The sequence below is a fragment of the Oryzias melastigma genome, linkage group LG21 (genome assembly GCF_002922805.2).
Source record: "Oryzias melastigma strain HK-1 linkage group LG21, ASM292280v2, whole genome shotgun sequence".
Lineage (NCBI taxonomy): Eukaryota > Metazoa > Chordata > Actinopteri > Beloniformes > Adrianichthyidae > Oryzias > Oryzias melastigma.
In genome coordinates, this window is record NC_050532.1 from 10258292 (window position 1) to 10258819 (window position 528).

The following is a 528-nucleotide window of genomic DNA, read 5'->3' on the forward strand; positions in this document are numbered from 1 at the left end:
ATATCAGTACACACAGTGTGTTCTCTTCCAGGCGTACCTCTGTGGTGCAATAAGGCAAAGTGTGCTCATTGATCACTGACTGCATTTGAACAGAGAAGACAACAAAATAAGCAAAAAATCGAGTTTGATTTTAAATTTGTAAATGAGGCATTTACAGAAAATAAAACAGATACCTAAAATAATTCAAATGTATTTTTTTGTGAGCATCAGAACCCTGAATATAAGCGAACATTTAATAAAAGATTGAGTTCAGAAAAGAAACATTTCATTACATTAAACAAAGATCATATATGTTCATGTTTCGACCTTCCCTGTTCAAAACTATCACACCCACACCCATCCTAATGCCCATTTAAGAATGTGCTAAACTTTTAGCATATGGTGTTTATACTCAAAGTGGTACAAATGTAATCTTGCTCCAGACTTTTTATTTCCCAGCGTTATTCTGATATGTGAAAGACCTGGTGTCACAAAAATCTGGTCGGGCACGAACTGCAAACCTTCATGGTCACTTCATGGTCCTTCAGT